This window comes from Protopterus annectens, chromosome 3.part0 (assembly GCF_019279795.1).
Source record: "Protopterus annectens isolate FY-2018-M chromosome 3.part0, PAN1.0, whole genome shotgun sequence".
Taxonomy (NCBI): domain Eukaryota; kingdom Metazoa; phylum Chordata; order Ceratodontiformes; family Protopteridae; genus Protopterus; species Protopterus annectens.
The window spans coordinates 1,047,968,354-1,047,992,938 of record NC_056731.1 but is presented as its reverse complement, the minus strand read 5'-3'; positions in this window follow the sequence as shown (position 1 = coordinate 1,047,992,938).

Below are 24,585 nucleotides of genomic sequence, written 5' to 3'. Positions count from 1 at the left end.
GAGGTTGCTTGCATTTCTGCTTTGCAGGCCTCTGTTGCTTGAGCAGATTATTATTGAGAGGCTCTGCGAATGTTTTTGTGTTTCTATGTTAGGATTTTGGTGGTGTAGATTTAGTGAGACTATGTGATAAGTGTGGTGTGGTGCAAGTGTTTTCCTTCTCCTCTTGACTGTCAAGTTCAGTCTTGGTTGGAGAGAGCTTTACCTCCAGTTTGGCTAGATAAGTGCATCTCTCACAGGTTGTAGTGTTTGGTGGTAGGAGGAGAGGGTTGTCTGTGTACATGAGGCAATGTCTACATTGCCCCAAGATGCCTAGATTTATCAGATAGACAGGAGAGAACACTGGGTGCTGACCCTTGGGCATGCCTGAGTAAAAAAAATATATTTTCCTCTAGATAAGTGAGGAAAGTGAGAACAAGAGCTGTTTTTCTCTAAGCAAGTGAGGAAAGTAAGTACCAAAACTGTTTTCCTCTAGGTAATGAGGAAGACTGAGTGCTGTAGTAATTAGTAGCTTATTTAGTGCTTACAACAAGTTCTGAACAAGTGCTGATCACAAAAAAGCAAATTTGAGTGCTAAAACTAAGAATCTGTATCTGGACTAAACTAGTTACAGGAAAGGGGGGAAACGTGCAAATGCAGGCTTTTAAATCAGAAAGTTGAGAGAGATGCAAAAACTGCCCAAACGGCCAATAACTATAATTTCTGGGCCAGAACCACTCCTTATATGGTAGATAGGTTACCTAGTGCTTACCACTCCCACTAATAAGATAGACGGCTTCCCTCCAACACAGAAAGCTTGGGGGGCTCAGAAGCTTACATACAGTCCTGGATACAGCAATTCTGAATCTGGACTACACTAGTTACAGGAAAGGTAGGAAACAGACTTAGATTTTTTTTTTTTATTATATACAGAAAAGTAGCTAAAACAGCAATAAAAACAATTCAAATGCAGTGCAAGCTAGCACACTTGAGTATGTAGCAATGTTAGACCAAACAGTTTAAATAAATGCAATTAAATAAAAAATGACTAAAAACAAGTGCAGAAGGAGTCTGTTAGGTAGAATGAGGTAAAGTGATGGGACTGGGGGAACTGTCCCAAATCAAATCTACATTATAACAGATATGCTTTTGTTAAAATATTCACATTTTATCTAACAGTTTTTTTTAAGTTTTAACCAGGCCATTTGTTTATGTGTCACTCTTGAGGATCTTGACGTTGTAGTTAACAATTCTCTATTACATACAATTTTGGCCAATGAGATAAATTCCACAAATGATAGTTTTTTTTTTACTTTTCCAATCTGAGGTAATGATTTTTCTTGCTATTGCAATGAGGGACCAGAGAAGGTACACGCGTTCCTGGAATATACGCTGGCATTGGTGCATTAAATAATAACAGTGTGTCAGTCACTTCACATTTATCTGACCACAATGCTTTTATAAAAGATTTAAAATCCAACCAGAAAGGAATTACAGTTTTACACTCTACAAACATATGTGCCCAATCTGCACATACTGCTTCTTCATATTTCCACCATTCAGATATTTAATTTCCTGATATCAATGCCACTTTATGAGGAGTAAAGAAGTTTCTGTGAATGAACTTCCATGTATAGATTTTCCAAAAGGGAGATTATGTAGTGTTACTAACTGACTTAAGTATTAATATTTTCTCCTCTTCTGAAAATCTGAATTCATTAACCTTTTCTGCGTAATTCCATAGGGATTCATCTGGGATTTGTAAGTCAGCTCATTGTGTCCTGTATACTCTTGACAATGAAAACACATCATTATTACATAATGTATTACTTTTACAGAAAATATATAAAATTTTGGGTCTAGGTGTGGATTTCACTATCTGACATACTTTGAATTCACTTGCTATATACTCTCTGAATGTCTGGATGTTTAGACAATTGTTTTGGTTTAATTTATATCTTGCTATAAGGGAAATGGCCTCATATATATAATTGGAGAAATTTCTTCTATTTTCTTTCATGTTATAAGATTTCAAACATTTGTCTGTAAATGCTATAGGAAACATTAAAAATAAAAGATTTCTCAACTTATTATCTTTGTTCATAATTTGTTTAGAGTTCTTTCCTATGTAGTTAGCAAAGGGAGAGACATTTTCGTTTTATTTGTATTATAGCAAAAGTTTTTTATGACTAGATAATTTTTTTCTGTTTTTGTAAACATGTCATTGTTTATTGTTTCCCCACTATTAGGTATTAAGATTGTTTTATGTAAGTTTTTCCAATTAGACATATACTTATGATTTAGCCATTGACTTATGATATTAAGAATGGTTGATTCTGCATATAGTTCTAAGTGTGCAAAAGCTATTTCGCCCTCTTCCCAATTTCTGACTAATTCTTGGCTTTTGTGGAAACTATAGACATTTAACTAATAGGGAGTTGAGCTGTTTCATTAATTTTTTGGAAGGAGATGCTATTATAGTTTGAAAAATGTGCAGCAATTTAGGTAATATAATAATTTTAACTAAGGCTAACCTTTCTTCCATAGTAAAGAACATTTTATTCTATTTGTTCAGGTGTTCCTTAATAGCATTTATTAGAGCTGTATAATTTATTTGTATAGTATCCTTCCAATTTTATTTTATATATACCCCTAAATACTTGAACATAGTATTCGCCCAATTAAAGTTTTCATATTTTTCCAGGATGGAATTTATTTTTTTGTTCAGCAAAATAGCTTCAGTTTTGTTATGATTAAAATGTAAGCCTGAAATCTTTTCAAAATTATGCAGTGATTTTATTATGTGTTCTATTGAGGAATCTATATTTACAATTGTTAGTAAGATACCATAAAGCTGTATTTTGAAACCATAGTTTGGGTTAATGGAAAAGATACTTATCTTGTCATTAGTTCTTATATGATTACCTAATGGTTCCACTGATAGGCCAAATAATAAAAGTGACAAAGGACACCCTTGCTTGGTGCCTTTCAATAATTTAAGTGGTCCTAATAAAAAAAGCTCCAATTCTGATGTATGATATGGAAGTGGTATATAATTTGTTTAACAGCTTTATAAAAACAGGGGGAAAATATACATTTCTAATACTTTAAATAAATATGACCAATTTATAGAATTAAAAGCTTTATCCAGATCTAAGCCGATAATTGATAGTTTGTTTTTTCTTATTTGCATCGTCTATTAAGGTTAGAAGTCTAATGACATTATCTTGGACTTTTCTGTATGAAGCAAACCCTGTTTGATCATCTGCTATTATTTTTGGCATGAAGTGGTTTAATCTGTTTGCTAAAATTCATGTGAAAATCATATAGTCCACATTCAAAGTAGAGATAGGGCAATAAGAAGTCACTAGTTTAGGGTCTTTGTCATGCTTTAGGATATGTGATATCATGGCATATTTCCATGAAGGAAAAATCTGTCATTCTTTCTGAATTCTTCACATTGCTTCAATTAAAATCATTAGAGTTTCATCTGGAAATATATTTCTCCTATTAGTCCATCAAGACCTGGAACCTTATTGTTTTTAATGTTTTGTATTTTTCCTTAAGTTCCTTTAATGATATTGGCTTAAGTAGTCTAGTATTTTGTTCCTTTGTTAATTTTTTATTTATGTTGTCTTTCAATAATTTGTCCTTCATGGTATTATCAATATTATTTAGATTGGTGCTATTCACTGTTTCATGGTGTGTTCTAAAAGCCTCTAATATTTCTTCTAAATCAGTTATATGTTTAAGTTTATTCTTGGAATTATCTATAATTTCTTTAATATGATTGGCATTAGTTAAGCTTTTAGATTTAACTGCTAATCTGTGCATGTTTTTAGGGTTAGTTGAATACGTTTGTAACTTTATTCTCTCTAGATTTATTGCTACTTTGTGATTCAGAATCTCTGTGTATGTTAGATTTAGTTGTTTCAGTTCTGAAATTCTAGTTATGTCTTTAGTGTCTAAGTTCTTTTTTAATATATCAATCTTTGATTGCATTTTCATTAACTCCTTGTCCCATTCCTTGCTTTTGTTTAAAGACCAACTTTTAGTTTTACCATATAAATATGATTTTAATGTATCCCAAAGTATAATTCTAGAAGTCTCATCATCATTGACATCAAGAAATGATTTTATTTCTTTTAGCAGCCATTCTCTAAAATCCTTTAGTTTAGTAATATATGCAGGCAGTCTCTGCCAAAAAAAACAGGTCTCTCTTGGTGTTATGTGCACTTTAAAGAAAACAGTGTTGTGGTCAGATAGTGGACATGAGCTGATTATAACTTCTTGTATTTTGGATATTAAATTATTGGTAACAAATTTCTTATCAATAGTTGTTTGTGTACCAATCCTCTAAGAATAATGTGTGTATTTGAGGGATTCTGACTCTCTTATATCATAAATAGCTCTCATATTTGAAATGCTAATAAAATTGTTTAGCTTTTTGGCTGGAGCTGACATTCTAAAATTACCATTTTTAGCAGTGTCATTCTTAGAAAGTATACAATTAAAGTCTTCTGCACATATGATGTCTCCTTTAGCTTTAATTGAAATAAATAAAGTATTTATTTGCTGTTTCTGCTCTGATACCCGGTATCCAATATATGTTCACTTCTTCTTCTTTCAGCTTTTCTTGGTTCGGGGTCACCACAGGAGATTACCTGTCCTCTCATGATTGGCAGTGGAGTTTTACAGTGTTGAGTTGCCAGCCCGGCACCCAACCTTCCACAGAAGGCAGACACATGCACGCACTCATGCCTAGAGCCAATTTAGAGTGTCCAATCCACCTATAGCATGTCTTTAGGATGAAAACAGAGCACCCAGAGGAAACCCACGCGACCACAGGGAGGACATGCAGACTCCACACAGAAGGTAACCTAGCCGAGGATCGAACCAGAGAACCTCTTACTGTGAGGCAGCAACACTAACTGCTGTAGCACCACGGCTTCCCATCCAATATATGTTCACTAAAGTGATATATTTTCTATTTATCTCTAATTTTACCATTCTCAGCATACCATTTTTGTCCGAATATGAATCAATAATTTTTGGTACAGACAACATTTTTTCCACAGGATCATGCCCCTTCTCTTGGTCTGGTAATGAGATTCAACAAGTATTGAGTATCCATTAAAAGACATTCTATTCAAATCCTTTTCCATTAAATGAGTTTTTTGTATAAAGGCAATGTCCACTTTGTTTGCTTTTAAATACTTACTTAAACTTCCTCTCTTTATATTATTATTAAAGCCATTGCCATTAAGTAAAACACATTTATACAAAGATATATTTAGAGACACAATTTTGTGTTATGAATTCTATCATGGACAAAATTTAACTTTAAGCATAACTAATATATATTCAAAACTATATTCAACCCAAACATGGAATATAATATTCCTGGTTCAATGAACAAGTCATTAAAACCACCTTCTTTCATCTTACAGTTGTTAGCCTTTATCAGTCTAATGCTTTTGGCTTGGTTTTACCAATAGTACAATATACACCAAAAAATAATATCTCTCCTAAGATGTATAGAACAACTAGTCTATCTTTTAAAATATCATTAAATTAAATATTGATTATTTCAGATAGACAACTATGAATAGAGAATGCAGTAGTTAATTACAGTATCACAATCCACTGCATTTCAAATGGTGAATGCTTTAGGTCTTTGGGTAGTAGAACATTTTGCTACTTATTATTGATAATGGAATGAACAAAAACATTGTACTTATATTAGATATTCTAGCTGACTAAATAGCACATTTATATCAGACCATCTATATTTGTTATTGTAACTGATAATATGTTTTTAGAACAGAGTGTAGTAAACATAATGACCTCCTAGTTTTAAGTTAACTAGCATATAACACACATTCCAAGTGAATACAGTGAGAATTATGTTTACCTAAAATTTCCATATGATCTTTTTAAGCATATTATAACAGTGGACAGTAATTATGAGGTTCAAGAAAGAAACACCTCTAATAACTCTAAACCTTTTCATATCATACCATTCATTTGTGAAAGGCTTATTCTAAATTTCCCCCATCATAACTCTTTACTTTATGTATGCCACATATAGATCAAAAAGTTTGTTTAGTTAGCTTTACATATTATTTGTATGAGTTAAGCTATTGAATGACTCCTGTTCCTTTCCATTCTTCCTCTCCCTCAAGGAAAGAGAAAAAAAACATATATTCACTTTAGTCAGTCTATATTAGTGCATATGCCTTCAAGAACTTGTATATATGTAACTTCTATGATCTGAATTATCAAATTATCACATATCCATTGAGTTAGCATATAGTGGAATAAAACATCACATGCATACATTCATTTCTAAACATATAGGTGCCGTTTTCATGTTTTTCACAAATCATAGCATAAACTTGTAAACCGCGTGTACAGCAATATTTCTTTTTGCTGCTATTAGTCTAATTTCAGTTTGCCATGGCAGTTTAGTCATTATAGGCTCATATGCAGCTATATACATCTGTCAGGTTATTTGATCATGTTATTTTCATATTCAGGATGATCTTTAAAACATTACTATTTAAACTTGCATTATAAATCATTCCCAGTACCTTTTTCTGCTCATTTTTGTAGGGGGTTGCATTCCTGAAGTCTAAATAGACTCGTACAGTCTGTTATGAGGTGTGGATACAGGAATCTGGCATCTTTTCCATCGCATAGCACCACTGAGTGATGAAAGTTCAAAGGTCCCTCTGTTTCTTCATGCTGTAGATTAAAAGGAAAGCTGCTGTGTACAAGGAAAACGGCTGTAATAAGCTCGAGACTTTAAGAAAGTGAAGCTTTTAAACATTCTAGTGGTAAGAAGTGTCTCAAAGGCAGTGTTAGCAAAATTCAAAAAAAAAGGAACTGAACATACACAACCAATGGTAAAAAGGAAACTATTATGTTAATGGCACCAGCCATAGCTATGCCATCAACACCCAATGCATTTATAAAGACACTATGAAGACACTATGATCTTTAAACATGTCAAATCAGTTATAAACATAAAACATCAATTTCTCTACATTTCTACTCTCAATTTCAGTACAATATAATAAAAAACAAGTCTGTGCACTTGTTGAGAACTGCATTTTTGCTGCCCCCCCTTTTTTGTTTAACCCAAGGTGCACAAAGCTATTGATTAGTAAATATAAATTATTGCTTTCACCTCTCAATAATAATTCTACAATAAGGGGATTTTGTCTCCAGAATATTATATACCTTATTTCTTCATAAGTTTTAATCTAGTTAAAAGCATGATGAATATATATAAAAAACTGTCAGTATTACTTCAGTACTGTGTGAATATATATTTCTAACCAAGTTTTGAGAAACTATATGCAGTTTAAGACAGCTTGTTCATATAAATTTCTAATTTCTAATTACCAGTGAGAGAGAAAAAAAAAGCATATATATATATATATATATATATATATATATATATATATAAAATAAAAATACTTTTACATTTACCTTAATGCTTGTTTGTTTGTTTTTTAACACTTACATTGATTCTGTCTGCTGGATAATATTCCAATGAAAAACATTAGATTTATTTCCCCTTTAGTTTTTTATTAGTTTTGTCATTTGTAGATAATTTGCCATTAATAGCTTGTCTTTTCAAACTTGGTAATGAGATGTCCATATCTTCTATTTTATCCAACAGTTTGTTTTTCTTCACAAAGTCTGCTGCTTCTTCAAGGTTGCTAAATTTTTTTTGACCATCTGACAGGGTAATCTTGATTCTTGCTGGGAATAAGATCTGGGCTTTTATATCAGCTTTTTTTCAAACTTTTGATAAGAGGAACACATTATTTTATTTTTGTTATTGTAGTGGAAGTGTAGTCATTATCAAATCTTATATTTTTTCCATTGACTTGTATTGGATATCCTAAGCAAGCTGTTCTCAGTACTAAGTCTTTGTCCTGTGTTGATAAAAACTTTACTAAAATAGATCTCACTGTAGCTCGATTCTTGGAGAGAGATGAATTGGAAAGAGACCTATGAGCTCTCTCTATCCCAAATGAGAAGGATTCAGGAAGATTCAGTATTTTAGGCAGCCAGTCATTTAAGAACAGGATCGTGTTACTTCTTTTCATCTTTTCTGGTACTCCATATAGTCTGATATTGTTCCTTCTTGATCTGGACTCCAGGTCTTCTACTTTCACTAACAGTTGGTGTTTTGTTTTAGAAGGAATTCTATCTGAGTGTCATTTTCCATCTGTCTCCCATCAATTTAATTTACAGATTCTTCTATGGCTGCTAGTTGATCAGAATGTTTAGCAATTATTCTTTTAGGTCTTCTATTTGTTTCTTACTTTCCTTTTTCATGGTCTCCATAATTTTTTCTAGGTTATGCATTTTCACAGAGAGGTCCTGTATACTGGAAATTATCATGTGAAGTTCTTTTTTCATGGAACTGCCCTGAGGAGAGGCTCTTGTATGACTCCTGGCTATATCCAGTTGTTTGAAAACCTAATATTTGGAATCTAAGTAAAGCACAGTGGATAGCTTTAAAGCAGCTATGGGGTTTGACTGAACAATATGTCTTTACACAGGCTGATAAGGGGGGTAATTGGGTTGTGATGACTAGGGAAGGTTACAATAGCATGGTGTTTGATTTATTGTCAGATGAGAAGGTTTATAAGAAGCTACAATCCAATCCAATAAGTGTGTTTAATGAGGGCTTGCTTGAGTTACTAGAGAGAGGTGAGAGGCTGGGCTTCTTCAACCAATCTGATGTTAAGAAATTGTTTGTAAAAAGTGCAAGGGATGCCAGCTTTTTTGCAATTCCAAAGTTACACAAATCACTCATTAAACTACCCATGACGCCAATAGTTTCAGGTGTGGGAGCATTTTTGCAGAACATTGGTATATTCTTGGACTCTCAACTTAAGGTGTTTCTCCCCAAGGTTCAGTCATATGTTAAAAATACTACACAAGTTTTGGAGTGTATGGGTGAGATACAATGGGATTCTGATTATTATTTTGCCTGTGTGGACATAGAGTCCCTTTACACAAATATTATAATAGATCAGGGCTTAGAAGCAATTGTGAAAATGATGGGGGAAGGTCCACAAACTACTTATTTCTGCACCTATTAAAATTTGCCCTTACACAAAACTAATTGGCCTTCGATCAAGCATTTTATTTGCAGTTGGAGGGGATGGCGATGGGAGCGGCTTTCACCCCCTCTTATGCCATTTTGTTCATGGCATTTTTTGAAAATATGTTTGTCTAGCCCACATGTTTTTATAAGAACAATGTGATTATGTTTGAATGCTTTATTGATGACCAGAGTGAATTTGGGAATTTCTTGGTTATGTTAAGTTCAAAGTTTTTGGTTTGGAATTTATATACAGAACCAGTGAAAAATAAACATGCAATTTCTTGATGTTTAGTTTTATGTAAATAATGAGGGGATGTTCCAGTATAGTCCTTTTCAAAAAATAACAGCTGCTAATAATTTTTTGGAGGCCAGTAGTTCTCACGCAATGCATTTGATAAAATATTTACCTTATGGGGAATTTAAGTGTATTCTTCCTAATACATCTGCTATGCAAATTTTGGAAAAGGAGTTTGCCATGGTAAAGAACAAGTTGCTTAAGAGGGGCTATAAGGACATTTACATTCAGGAAGCAGTGGACAAGGTCAGAGAGGTGTAAAGTAAAAGATGTTACCAAAAAGGTCCCAGGGGCTGGATTGATTATCATGCCAATGATTTGGAGGAAAAGGAGGCTATGTTTTATGTAACAAAATGTTCTCCCTTCTCAGATACCATAAGGGAATTGTTAAATAAATTATGGCCAGTGATTTATAAAGATGAGGTAGTAGGCAGGTTATTCCCCAGCAGAGTTACTTTTCCGTATGGTAGATTCAGCAATTTGAGGGAACTGCTGAACCAAAGGGCACAGAATACTGTGTGGGAAAAATTGAGTGCATTTCCTTGTGTAAAGTGTAAAGTATGTAATAGAATCAGGAATCTACATGGATCCATTATTAATGGAAAAAAAATTTGGATTAAAAATCAATTTATATGTGACTCTTGTGGAGTCATTTATATCATTGGGTGTGTTTTTTTACCAACCATGTGGTATATTGGGCAGACAAAAAGGAAGGTGAAGTTGAGGATATTGGAACGCTTGGGTGATGTTAAGAATTTGAGATAAGACAGCCCAGTGGCCCAACATTTATGTTCTGTCCATGAAGGAAATTTAGATAGTTTATTTTTCAATGTTCTGGCTAGACCCTTTGGAGTTAATAACATGGGGGGGGGGGAATTTATTCAAAGGTTATTAAAGTTGGAAGCAAAACGTTTTATTAATTAAGGAACCTTGCATCCACATGGGCTAAATCTGGAATTAAATTGGGATATTTAATGAAGATAAGCTATTAAGGTTAATAGTACATTTATTTATTTATTTAGATGTCCATATTCATGTACATGTTTATATAGTTGAAATGTGAATGTGAAATTTGAAATGCTACTATGTATTAATGAAGATGGTAGGGTGGTTACATAATGTGTTAAATTTATTTAATAAATGTATTGTAGATTATTGTAAGTGACATTTATATATGTATGTATGTATTTAGTTTGTGGCTTAGGGTAAACTTGTGTTCTACAATGTGTCAGTTTCCACTTTCCCAAAGGGAACTATGTCGTTAAGCTTGGGTGGTGACTTTTATTAATTAAGTGTTTGGTGAATTAGATACATTTGCATATAAAATTGATGTGGTTTAAAAAGGCTACAGTAGTACATGATGTTATTCCTTGAAGGCTTTTTAGCCGAGGTACGAGAAGACATGTGCAATAAAGAAGGTACAGCTATTCGCTTGGTTCCTGACTTGTTTTTTTGAAAATGTATGGTGTACATTGTGCTTTGTGCTGTGTGTACTCAGTTATATCCAGATGTACTAAGCTGTAGGACTTCTAACAGGAACTTTCTTGATAAAAGTCTCTGAAAACTTGAGATTCTTCTTAGTAGATAATCCACAATATCAAGAAATATAACTTGTGAGAAAAATATTCAAAGTTTTTTAAGTTAAAACATAAAAATCCTGTCAGAAACAATATTTATAGGCAGATCATCAGAAATGTGCTGCTATCACCTTGGCATCTTAGCCACACCCCATCTATACAACTATTTGATAACCCCAAACATTCCCAGAGATGTACATACCTGTACATGCCCCTATATAGCTAAATAAAATCTCCTCTTAAATATCTTTAAGAGAAACTGTACTAGTTCAGATATTTTAGCCTTTCATAACTTAAATGTTCAGATCTACGGATGCTCTTGGTTTATTTTTGCTGCACATTTTTCCAGTTTACTCATGTGTGTTTTCTAGTAAGGTTTCCATATCGTTATTACATACGCAAATTTGGTTCTTAATATAATTACCAATGACTTCATTACTTCTAATTTCCTAGACTTTAGAGATGTTAATATCTTTAGCCAGAAGTTAGATACTGTGTCTGGGCCTGGAGTATTTCATTTAAGAACTTTTCTTAATTTTGTCTCAATTTATCTTGCTGTTACTTCATCCTATTTCATATTATCTATATTAGAGTTCCTCACAGTTTCTTTTAATTCTACTATCAATTCAGCATCTTTGTGATGCTTAATATGATCTTCACAAATACTTCTCCAAAATGTGTCTAATTTTTTTTGTCCTTCTGTTCCTTTTACTTAGTTTCCCAGTAGTCTTTAAATCTTTTTTAGAGTCGTCAGTGAATTAAGTATTTTATAATTTTTCTCTATATTTAAATGCATACCTTCTAAGTTTTTCTGCTTGCTTGCGTTGATATCTTTAGTTCATTATTGGCAATAGTGTATGATAGAGCCTGGTTTGTTTTAATATCTGGTGTTGCTTTTTCCACATCTTTCTTTCTAAGAATCTTTGATATGTTCCCTTTTCCGTATTCTTCTAACAGTGATTCATCCTGTTTTATTTGTTTTATGTTTTTCTCTTTTCAGTGCTTCCATGGTGGAATTATACTGATTGCATCCCTTTCCTTTATTAGTCTACATTTTTTGTGGTGACATATTATTCTGTATACGTTTAGCTGAGCAATAGTATATCTCACATATTTCTGTTACATGACATGAATATCTCCTAATAGTTCTGATTACTGTATTCATCTGTTTTACCAGTCTTCTATCATTTGGGACTATATATATATATATATATATATATATATATATATATATATATATATATATATATATATATAAAGTGTGTGTGTGTGTGTGTATATGGATATATATATATATATATATATATATATATATATATATATATATATATATATATATATATATATATAGTCCATCGTTGTCAGGCAAGTCCTCACTTAGATCACTTTCTTTTGGACCGATAATATCAAGTCTTTCAAAAATGTTTCCAGAACATCGTCCTGTGACATATCTTCTTCCCACACATCCTGCTACATCTGTTGCTCCTCCATATGTATACCCATTGGCCCATCATGTTGCAACATTAATTGTGCTTAAATTTGTCATTGTCACCAGCTCCTTCCTGTGCTGTGCAACTTCCACCGAACTTTCCTGTGAGTTTCCTGTTGTAGGCTCCAAAACATTGTTCTGTGGTTAACCTTCTCCAGATGACTCCCACCGTACCTGCTGCTTCTTCATCTGGGGATCCACTGGCCCATTGTACTGCAACACTGCCTGTGCTGGTGTTTCTACACTAATCCCTTCACTATGCAGATAGTCCATTGCTTCAATTTCTATTTATTTAGCTTATGCATTATAGATCCTGTTTTCTACATTCCCCTCTGTGATCTTATTTTCTGTGTTTTGAAATTTTTCATATTTGTGTGCCTTTGCCTTTATTTCCTTCAAATATTTTTGAAACTGTTCTTTTGTATAGATTACTTTGGGTTTCTCCTTTTTATAAATATCACACGATATATAATTTATCTTATTACCCATATCCATATTTCTGTTTTTATACCTTTCAAAGGTATCTGAAATCTGTTCTTTATATTTTCACACTTCCTCTTGTCAGTTCTTTTTTCGGGTGGTCTAAAATGTATTTGTTTCAATATTTTTTAATTGATCTGTTGTATTAAGGAATACAAACTTTTATTTGTTTCTTTTGACAGATTTTCATGTGTTTGTATTTTCTTTCCTCTATTTTTTTTTTATTCTTAATCTTTCTACATATATTCTTTCCGTAAATTTGGGGCCTCTTGTCTTATAGTAACAATACATGATTTCTTCCTGATCCTAAACATATGGTGCGTAATCTCTAATGCCTCTTTTTTCACCTGTCAATTTTTATGTTTTTTGTGGACTACTTCCTTCTCTGACAGGTGGCTGGCCTGCCTCTGAATCTGGCCTATCCCTATGGTAGGAATGTGTCCATGTCCTGAGAATTCTACATGGCCTTTTTTCCAGTCTTGGCACTGGTACATACATGAGGAATGGGCACTCTTTTCTTGGGATATGTGCATCCAGTCTTCTTTTTTTATTTTTTAGTCTACTTTCGCCATGATATATAAAATACTGTATATATATATATATATATATATATATATATATATATATATATATATATATATATCAGTATAAGCTTGATGATATTTGGTAGAAAGACAGTTCACCACATGGAGGCACTCACCAAGGCTTGAGGCTGAATTAATTTCCAGCAATACAGTGAATCTATTCTTTTTTCTTGTTGATGTTATCTCTCCATTTGAACCCCTTTTCTTCTGTCCATTCAGACACCTTTCACCTCTCCATTTTGATGTAGCTTGACTTTTTTGCAAAAAAAGATGCATTACAAATGAGTGCATAATTGCAATACACACAAGGATGCAGTGCATGTAGTCAAACACATACACAGATGTGTGCGCATGCACACACACACACACACACACACACACACACACATGGGTGTGCACGCGCAAACACACACAGACATGCATACACACCTATAGCAACAAACCAATACAACGGGTAGTAGGTCATGCACATCATGTATGGGTGCCCCTAGTCCTAATGTGATAAAACCAATAAAAATATGACATCAGGTGGTTTTCTAAGGAAACATTACAAAGAGAATAAACAAATAAAGCAGGCAATTCAGTATTAGCCAAAGTACTCTGCAACATTGGGAGTTTCATAGAAAACTAATCAGTAAAGTGGAAGCCAAGGATCATTATTTGTGGATATGATTATTAAATGGAGAAAGAGAATGATAACTGTGTGCATTGTGCTGCGACAGAAAGCTAAGTGAATGTTATCATGCATTTCTTGTAACCAAAAGGTGGAGAATGAATATGCTTTGCAGAATATAGCTACTCACAACCACACCCCTGTCCTTATATCCTATAGAATCTGAGGATATCATTACTGTCAAGCAAGGCATCTGTATCTTGGTGTCTCTCCCATCAACACCACAGGGTGTTATAATGATAGATAGTAAGCTTAAAAAATTAACCACCATGAGTCACTTTCCCTAAATATGGACCTTTGCCTAGCAAATGCCTGGAGACTGGGGCTAGAACAGCCTTCCCTCCACAGTACCACTATTAGCTGCAAATTTAACCAAAACATATTACAAGCATTTAAACACAAACACCAGAAATTTGGTTCTGTCTATAGAACCAAACATCACCCCACAGATGATGTAAGACAAACATTAGCTTCTGCTCACCCTTTTTCATCCCTAGTATATGCCTCACCTATTTATACAAAGCTAAATACTACATTTTTAATTAAACTCTCCACCTATTACAATAAAATAGCCAAAGTTGCTACCAACCTTACATATGTGACTCATACTTGCATACCAGCCCTGAGACATTTAAATTGGCTTGAGATACCCAGCTGTTTAACATACTCATAACGTATTACTTTGCACAATCTTATACATGCACCAGAAAAATCTTCATCACTAAAAGATATCCTGCAGCATTACTCTCCAGGTAGAGTCTTTTACTCAACCAACAAGCACCTAGTAATCACAACACAGTCTAATAATTCAGCAGGTAACTCAGTATACTCTCGTTACATATACATACGCTGGAACACATTCTGAAATACCAAAAACATACAATTAAACTTTCCATTTTCAGCTCCATACTAATGCAACACTTAAATTGCATGTTATCATATACATGCTCCTAACTTGAGTAACCCAATTTTCCTTTGTCATCTCCTATCCCCTATTACTTTATTACCTATATCCCCTTATAAACAACAGATCCTTCTACCACTCAGTTTCCTTACTACCTTAATCCTCACTTTACATTCCATTTTTTTCTGATCTTTCCACTTACTCCATCTCCTTCAAAGACATTCCACCACTTTCTTATAACTGTCAGTAAGTAATCTGCTATTCCTTCCCCTTATCCTTGACTCATCAGCTATACAGTCTCTCTCTCTCTCTCTCTCTCTCTCCCTCTGTCTTTAAATACTACCAACCTACTTGCTAATGTTTCACACTACTTTCCTTACTTCTATTTCTTTATAACATTTATACTTATTACCCATAAGTTTTATTTAGTATCTGCTTGTCACATATGTTGCACATGAACTGTTTGCATGCATAGTGTTTTACATTTGGAATTTAATATGATGTACAGTGTTACCACAGAAGGAATGCTTGATTAATCTTTATATAGTGTCACTACCAAACAGTTATCTGTTTGTATCTAGATGTGTTAAGAACTATCCATGTAACGTATCTTTAGAAAAAAATATATTTTGTCATCATAAGTATCTTAAATGTATATGCTGGTTCTTTTCTCTCCTCCCCTCCACTGAAAAAGGGCTTTGAATAATGAGAGTTTCTGAGTAAACATATACAAATAAGTAGCTAAATAAAAAAATAACTGCATACATACATAGTTTTCTCTCTAAATGGTTCCAGTGTTTATGGATTATTCATGGGATTATTCATGCACAGTCACTCTATGGACCATGCCCATGATATAGTGGTGCTGACACTTAGCACAACTTCTAACATGAGGCATCTCCAAGGCATAAATCTAATTATGGTAGGTGGGATGATTTCCGCTACATCTTCCATGCTTACACAATTATACTTTTTACATCAGAAGGTCAGATTCAGTAATACTATAACATGTCACTGATATCCCACAAGCACAAAAGGTATACAATATTCTGTTGTTCAACGTAATGTTGCATGTAGTGGATGTGGACATCACTATATCGGATGACTTTATCATCTGTAAATTCAAGGTTGCAGCATAAAGGGTACTTTTCTCAAATTTCTTCTCAGATCAGTAAAGGGGTTTAACTTTAACCTGAGTTAACTTCTGTAACAGCTGATTGAGACTTACCATTTTTCAGGAATATATGGCTCTGATAGGTTCCTTGTGGGCCATTTTAAGCCTAGCCAATTTCACTTTGTGCTTGAAATAACTTATCCTATTTGGTTATAGATTGGCCTTACCTATTTCATGATCAATAACTAAATATTACCCCTAGTGAGAATAACTGGGATCATACCATAGATAATTTGATGGGACCCATGCATGAAATAAAGCATTTAGGAACTGCATCTGTCCATTAGTAGTACAGGGGGCAGTCCTGGGGTAAATTTTTGTTTTCCCATCTATAGATCTTACTTGCACTTGAAAATGGACAGGGATGAACTTTGTTTTATATAGACTGGGAATCTGTTCCACACCAGAAGCATCATATGCAAAATATGCTTGTCCCTCCAAACCATTCTTTTGATATTGCAGAAAAGGTTTAGATCCCTAGACTGAGTATTTGTAATGCTTCTTGACTTGCTGATAGGCAGTAAATCCCTCAGCAATGTGTCAGTGGATGTCTTGTAAGCCAAACACAGATCAGCTCTTAGTAGTCTGTAGGATACATAGCACAGTGACAAGGCTTTGAGTTGGTCCAAATAGGTCATGTTGTTTAGGCCTTGTATTCTTTTTCTAAGATATATCTGTGGGCATTTAAGTTGTTGCATGTGTTTGGACAGATACATGTCAAGGATTGAATTATATTCAATGACTGGTCTAATGAGGGCTAAACAAAGTGGGACAATGACATCCCTACAAATAAACACAATCCCCTTATTTATAAGCTGTGTAATATAGAAGGACTTTCTTGCAACAATAGACACATGTTGGACAAAAATTAGGTTACAGTCCACATAAGTTCTCAAATCCCAAACAACTGAGTCAACTCTTAGAGGTGTATTATCAGTGTGGTAGTTCCCTGGAGTAGATGACTTCCCAAAGGTCAGAATAATGCATTTTTTGGCATTTAGTTTCAGTCTGTGATTTTAGCACCAGTTATTTTTTTAAGAAAAAAAAACTTCCACAAGATGGCTATGTCATTTTAGGATTCAATGACTGCTCCTAGTTTGAAGTCATCTGCAAACTTAGTTACCTAGAGCCCTTTGGTAGTAGCTCTTTCTTCAGAACCTGATGCATTTCATTTGAAATTTAGGAAACTCCTTCCTCTGTTTTATTTTACTAATGAGGACCATGATGATACTGCCTCAATTTACAAAGAAAGGTATCTAAATTGTTTACAGCTGATTTTGGATTTCTTTGTTGGCTATGTCTGTGTAATCCAAAATGCTTGGAGACATACTTGTAAAGAAGATATTCCATCCACCTCACTGTCACCCATTTTTCTGGAATAGCAATGATATGAAACTCGATGTGGTGCTGACAACACAAGGTGGTCAAGTCTTGGTAGCAGATGATGCATCACCTTCTGAAAAGGAAATGTGTCACAATAATGGATCTCACTTATTGTTTACAGAGGGAACAGGCTTACAATGAAGACTACAGAGGGAGGGCTGCTTGATATGGTACATCATCTTTCAAGAGATGCATATGGGTAAATGAGTCTCATGCTCTTCATTGAGTTATGATGAATCAGAAGAATGCATAATAACTGCTGTATGTATATGTGTGTGTGTGTGTGTGTGTGTGTGTGTGTGTGTGTGTGTGTGTGTGTGTGTGTGCGTGCGTGCGTGCATGGGTGTGTGTGTGTGTGTGTGTGTGTGTGTGTGTGTGTGTGTGTGTGTGTGTGTGTGTGTGTGTGTGTGTGTGTGTGTGTGTGTGTGTGCCTATGTGCTTGTCTTAATATTTACATCCTCTTGAGTATCCTCACTTTACATGGATATACCTGTGCCATGGTTGGATACTGAATGATGGAATTTGCCCTTTCTCCACTGTTGTCCAATCCAGTCTTGGAGTTAGTATATATAGTTAGCAGGGGGAGTGGGGGGTGCAGCCCCCACATGAGGGGTGCAAGGGGACTTGCCACCTGCAGCCTGACATTGAATGGAAAATAGGACCTGCTAATTTGGATTTGGGTAGTAATCTGTGCAGGGAGGCAACCGAATAGACCAGGCAAGTGACAAAAGAGCTGGCCCTTATCCAGGCACATTTGTTTGCACTTGCTGCACTGGTCTGTTTTGTTCTTCCCTAACCATATTAAAACTAAATCCTTGGCAATAACAATATCATCCCATCACAAAGAATGAAGCAACTCACAGCTTTAAATGGCCCAACATATAGCTAAGTTAATAAGGTGGCCCATAGAGTAAAGGGAAAAAATCATCTAGTCATCTAGTGAGTAATAGAGTCCATTAATAATGGTTCCCAGGAGGTGGTAGTCAGTGAGTTTTCTGGGGTCCCACAAGGTACAACTAACATTTTTCCAACCTTTCAAAATTCTGATGGCGATCCAATGATTACAAAAACGGTATATTCCTGTGAACCATGTCAGCCAACTTAAAGCTTTTAACTGTATGCATAAAGTGTTGGTTGAGTTATTCCTGACATATTATTGAACCAGGAATTGTAAAATTAAGTAAGGGTCACACTGCCTGAGGGGTTAAGGTAACTTCTTGTAAAATACCTTAAAGGCTTATGATGATGATGAGTAAGCCCTTTCTGTATTCAGAGCCTGAGATTTGGATAACAGTGTGCCAGCTAATCTTTGCCAATGAGCCAAACTTCTGAATGAATGGGAGTTCCTAAAGGAGCCATGCCTGGAGCCACCTAGCAGAATCTGGTAAACTGAAAATGAAATAAGCTGTCAGCTACGCCATTATCTCTACCTGGAACATGATGACTGAAAAAACTCAAATTGATTCACAGGCTTAAGAGCCTTATGACTGAGAGAACCCACCAAGACTTAAAAGATCACGTGTTAAGAGCTTGAAATACTGCTAAGTTGTCAGAGCAAAAAGAAATGTTGCTGTTATAAAAACAATCCTTCAAAATCAACATTGCTACTCAAATGCGATAAACTTCTAAAAAGGTGAATTTTGTTTTCTTTCTTTCTTTCTTTAGACCATGGAGAGGGGCATTTTGCCATGAACCATCTCCCATGGAAGTAGCTACCTATGCCTATGTCCACAGCTGTGTCAGTGAAAAGCTGCAGATCAATTGAAAAGACACAGGGGCTTTGCCAAAATGAGATCCCATGTGCTGATATAAAAAAGTGTTCCGCATGTTGAGATCATGCTTGAACCTGCCAGTAACTCCCACCAAGAGGTGCTTAAACTTGCCACCTTTTTAGAAGGTCGGATATGGATCTGAGAAGAGTCCTTCCCAAGGTGATACTTCTGCAGGCAAAACTCAGCAAACTGTGCAGTTACATGACTTCAATGTGAGATTTGAGAGCCACCAAAAAATTGTCAATTGACTACCTGAGCTACTGCAATTTATCAGTAGGAAGTTAAATGCAGAAGCAGGTACATCGATAGGTAGCTCTAAAAATGCAACGGTTTGACTAGGGCTTCCCAGCTTTCTTTGGTCAGAGGATCTCCCAGCTCACTGCAGAGTTCCATGAAAATTGTCATGCCTTCTAAGGCCACATCCCTGCACTCTCCTGTTATCATGTAATCATCAAAGTAGTGAATGGCAGCTTGACTTGACACCCTCTGCTACCAGCACTGATACAAGGCAAAATTATACATTTGGAAAACCACATATGATGCAGAGCAACCCATGGGCATGGCTGTGTTGAAATAAAATATACTATCAAAATGAAAACCTAATAGGGGCCAGTCATCTTCTGTGATGGAAAGAAGGTGAAAGACAGACTGACTGTCCAGTTTGCACTCCATGGATTGATCTAAAGATGCATAGTGTACCCTGGAATACAGACTGTCAATAAAATAATTAACTGAAAGACCAGCTGGGTGAGAAAGGTGGCAAATTAGGCAAAATCCCACTTCTTTTTTTGGAACCAAGTCTATTGGGGATGTTTTATTGCTGGACTGGGAGGGGAGTTAAAAATGGATCAATGATCCTACCCTCTATAATCTCTTTCTCAATCCACTTATAAACTTTACACTCATTAAAATTAATAGATGGGAAGTTCTTAACTACCTTTGAGTTAACTGACACAGGCAACTCAGTGACAAAGCCTGAAGAAAAATGTTTAATGAGGAAGTATGTAGCTTTTAAATCAGTGTAGCTCAAGAGTAGAGGCAATATATTATTTCCTCTGATCAGGGAATGCAACGGCTTGAAGTTGTATCTAACCCAGAAAGAAGTTAACTCTTTCATCACAAAAAAGATGTCGACACCTTCCTGGATTATCTTGTCTCAGAATGTGTTGGTATTCAGAATGAGTTCACCTGGTTTTGGATCAGAATCAAGCTGCTGGATGAACCTTCCCACAATGGCACCTGAGATGGGACAACCTGCAAGTTGGACATAAACACTTCCTGTTGTTAAAAGCCAAACAAAATGTAACCTTTGGGTGGTTCTCAATAGGGGAGTCATTACCTAGAGCATTTGGCCTGTCCATTGTAACACTTAACCCTAGGTCCTGTTGTCACTGATCCCACCTTAGGGACTTGTATGTACTTTTTAATTTCCTGACTCCTTGGTCATATCATAACCATGCTACCCCTTCACAGATATGAGGTGCTTTCCTAATGGAACAAAAAGATGCAAGTAGTGGTAGGGCTTTACTAAGTTCCTTTTCAATGAGAATGCCCATATAAACCACACAACTCATTATGTAATTGTCCTATGTCCTGGTTACAGTCTTGGCCATGTCTCTTTTCCCATGAGCTGCTAGTACTGAAGCAAGGTCCATAAACCAAATGTTTTCACACTGAAGAATTCTTAGGGTACCCTCCATGTCTATTATATCAGAGATATGATGGCTTTCTCCTTAATGATCATCAGAATGTGATCCACTGGAAGAGACAACCTAGTGTTGCTGTTAGAGTCCATGGGGGCTAGAAATTATACTACATTGTGAACAGGGCCAATTATTCTGCCTGCCTTGATGCACAAGCAACTGCTGTGGTCTGAGATGATGTTGAAGAAGAAGTGAGAATAGGACAGGGTTATTGTAGCCCTTGATGACTGCTGACATCTGGGGGAGGTGTGGTATCAAAGTTTATTTCTAAAGCAATATCAAAAATCCTTAATCTACCTTCATAGAAAAGGAATGCAGGAATTCTTCTAAGTACTCATCTACTGTTTTTCCTCTTGCTGGCAGTGGTATCCCTGACTCAAACCCTTCTTTATCAACTTCACTGTCATGAATGACCACTGAAATTGGTCATGGAACATCTGCTGGGACAGGGGTATCCTTCCTTGTTCTTCATCTGGACTTTTTGACTTAAGTAACTTCCATCAAAGGCTGCTCCTGAGAACATGGTTAACCTCTCTTTCTGTCAACCAGGTCCTGACTATGCACAGCTTCTGTATCCAAAAAGAGGCCTCAAGATTCATGGGTTAACCACTGCCATCTGCCATCTGACCTTCAAAACTTGCAGTGAAGGAATTCTTGGAGAGAAATAGAGGAGAAATGTTAGTAGGTAAGAGAGAATCAGAGGTTCTATGACTTACTCTCTTGTTTCAATCTATCCCTGCTAATGCCTATAACTCCCAGCAATAAAATACTCAGTGTGTTAAGACATGCTGAGGGAGGTGGTATCTTGGAGTCAGATAGAATGTGTCCTTTAGTAATGGATTATGTAGGAAAAGAGGTCTAAACCATCAAGTTTGGCATCAATTTAAAAGAGCTCTTGAGCAACTATGCATTTGACAGAAATCCAGACAAATGTGGCAAGTGTGTATTAATAATGTGGCACCTATGTATTACAAACAGCCCTGCGATAAGATTTTTATTAACTATTGTTTTCAATAACCAACCTGCGTTCTTGCTAATGCAAACAAATCCAACCCTAAGCTTACCAAGAATCTCAGCTAATCCCTGCTCTGCCTGTACTGAACCACAGTTCCCAATTACTAATCAGTTACCTCAAACACTTTATGCTAACCTACTTAATTATTTAAACTCTGTGTTAAGCATGATTCTTTAGTAGAGATGTTATGGGATTAGCATTTTTATAATTACTCTCTATTTTCCCCTTTGATATATATAGATATATTGGACTGCAGGATTAACAATGTAAATAAAAGGGTGGGGGGGAGAGACCTTCAGGGGAAGCCCCATGCTTACTGCTTACTTTCTTAATACAAGTTATTAAAAAGGACAAAAGGCTAAATCTGGATGATCTGCTGCTGAGTTATTTCTGAATGTGTTTTTTTTTTGGCACTGTAAGGAACTTGAATCCTGTCAGTAAGGACCTGCACTGCAGGGGAAAATACTCCAGTTATTCAGACATCTGTGACACTTCATGTGTAGCACTGCCAAAGTTACTCTGTAACAACTAATGAACAGCTGGTCACTGCTGACACATAATTACATTACAGACTGAAAACAAATTGCTGTAAATATAAGGAGGTGAAAGAAGAGGGGAGGCCTGGTATATTAGACATTGTGGATAGCTATGCCCTAATTAAGTGACCTGTAACTGCAACATTAGATCATGAATTTCCAAGGTTCACTGACTTTGTAGAGAATAAGTACAACTTGATAAAGCCACAAAGTCATGATAACTCAAACCACGGTAATAGACAAAAAAAAAATAAAATAAAAGATTCTCACTTGGACTAAACTCCAAGTCCAAAAAGCCAAAGCTCCAACACTTTAACTCAAACTACTTCTCAGTTTGCCAAACAGCACCAAACAAATCCTGATAAACAGTCAATTAGCTAATAAACCTGAAAGAATACACTTGTAGGAATCAAACCTAAAACAAGTGCTCTATGGCTCGAAAGCCTTACCATACCACAATTCTCCCATTAACAACTCTATTAGCAAAAAACAACTACTCTAATCTAACTACCAATATTGTAGGCTAACACTTGTCTGGTCATTGGAAGATGGGTCCATTTTCCAAAAAAGAAAATGAACACAAAAGCAATTTGATCAGCATGTACTTGAACCCTCCCTTTAAACTTCTGCTGGAATGCAGTAAAATACCAGGATGGTGTTACTTAAGGAACCCTAAGCTCCACCCCTGTTTTGACTCACTCACAAATAACCTAGCTTACAGTTAAGCCATGCATGTATGTACATCTTCATAACTGGTAAATCTAACCCATTGTACAGACGACTCAACGCAAGTATGCTCAACCTTATCAGTCAAATTGATCCAAGCAAGTTTTTAGCTCTTCTTCACAGACAATGAAAATTAGTTAGAATATTTAAACTTCTGAATCCAAAGAAACAAACTAACAGCATTTGCTTCTATAACGAATCTACTAGGCATTATCATGGTATCAACTGATAATAAAAAAAAATCAAAAATAATTAGTTTACCACTTAAATCTACTACAATTCAGCACCATGTCTAACAGATAGAAATTAACTGTAAACTACTGCTACTTTACAAGAACAAATGTTTACTGATAAACAAACTGCAGATTATAACAGGCAATGCCTTCCTGTTGTCAAGTCTTCTCTCTATTTCAATAATTTATATTAATTTACCGTGTTGTTAACTAGTTAACTAAAGAAAATCTACAATGTGCCTGTAACATTTTCAGCTAATTACTTGAACAGATGCCACCTGTGTCTATCCCTAAAGATAACTAAATAGTTAGAGTTGCTCAGTCTACTAACCAGGTACAGCCCTCCTGGACAATAGTGTTCTCTAACTCTACAACTTGAGGTTACTCAACAATCCATCAGGCTCAGTGTTGACTCCTTTTTCAATGTATATATCATTAAACATTGGAATTCATTTCCAACCAGTAGTAGACACAATTCATTCAAGAAACAATTTAATTATTCAGTAAAACCATTCCTAGCAATGAAGAAGTCTCAGCATTGTACCATTTCTCCCAGCTAAGTGTCTTTTGTCTCTCTTAAACCAAACTAAGGTGTATGATATTACTTTACTTTGTATTACTGTAAAAAGAACTAATAAAAAGGAAAAATTGTTACAAATAACGTCTGTACAGTACTACTATACATTACCTGTATGTGTTCCTTATGTGAATATTTAAAGGTTATCTGTGGCTATGTGTAATTAATATACATGCCATTTTGCTTTCCTGTGTGTAAAGAATGCATTTTTATTTGTTAATGTTTAGAAATAATGTTAACGTTATTGCTTTCTTATACAGTGGTGATAATATTTTAAAATGTACAGATTTGCTAAGATGATAAATGAGTTTAAATACTTTAAGATGCACTAGTTTCAGTTTATGTTACATAGATC